A 475-nucleotide genomic window follows, 5' to 3' on the forward strand; every position below is an offset into this window, starting at 1 on the left:
TTTGGTCACACCAAGCCAAAAGGGAAAAAATGAGATGAAAGGGTATTGTGTACAGTACTGTACTCCTATGCAACTTACTGTATTCCATCCTATTACATACTCTGGTTTCAGCTGCTATTTGGTGACAATACGTTAACATGTTGGGAGAAAAAAAAATCACAATGAACCAACAAGGCCTTCTTTGTTAAACTGACATGTCTGCCTTATCTACAAATAAGTTACATTCTAAATCATGTTAAGGGAACCCTCATGTTGTGGCAAAACAGTCTATAATTCCACTTTGCAGGGAGTGAAGGGGAATATTAAGGGTAGCAGTAAATCCTTGAAATGCTAGGCTAAACAGTTTGGAACACATTTAGTGGGCAATAGGAAGCCACTGAAAGGTTTGAAAATATTACAAGAGCTGTAATTCAGAAATAGCTATGGGGGGGGGCGGCTTCCTGGGAGCACGGGGGTGGGTGGGTGTGGCGGGGCG

The 475-nt window shown here is 42.1% G+C and overlaps 1 pseudogene; it reads left to right on the forward strand.

Annotated features, from left to right (window-relative positions):
* Positions 1-475, forward strand: part of LOC103587203 — a 4,029-nt pseudogene that overhangs the window by 1,182 nt on the left and 2,372 nt on the right.

Source organism: Galeopterus variegatus, unplaced genomic scaffold, assembly GCF_000696425.1.
Source record: "Galeopterus variegatus unplaced genomic scaffold, G_variegatus-3.0.2 Scaffold427, whole genome shotgun sequence".
NCBI lineage: Eukaryota > Metazoa > Chordata > Mammalia > Dermoptera > Cynocephalidae > Galeopterus > Galeopterus variegatus.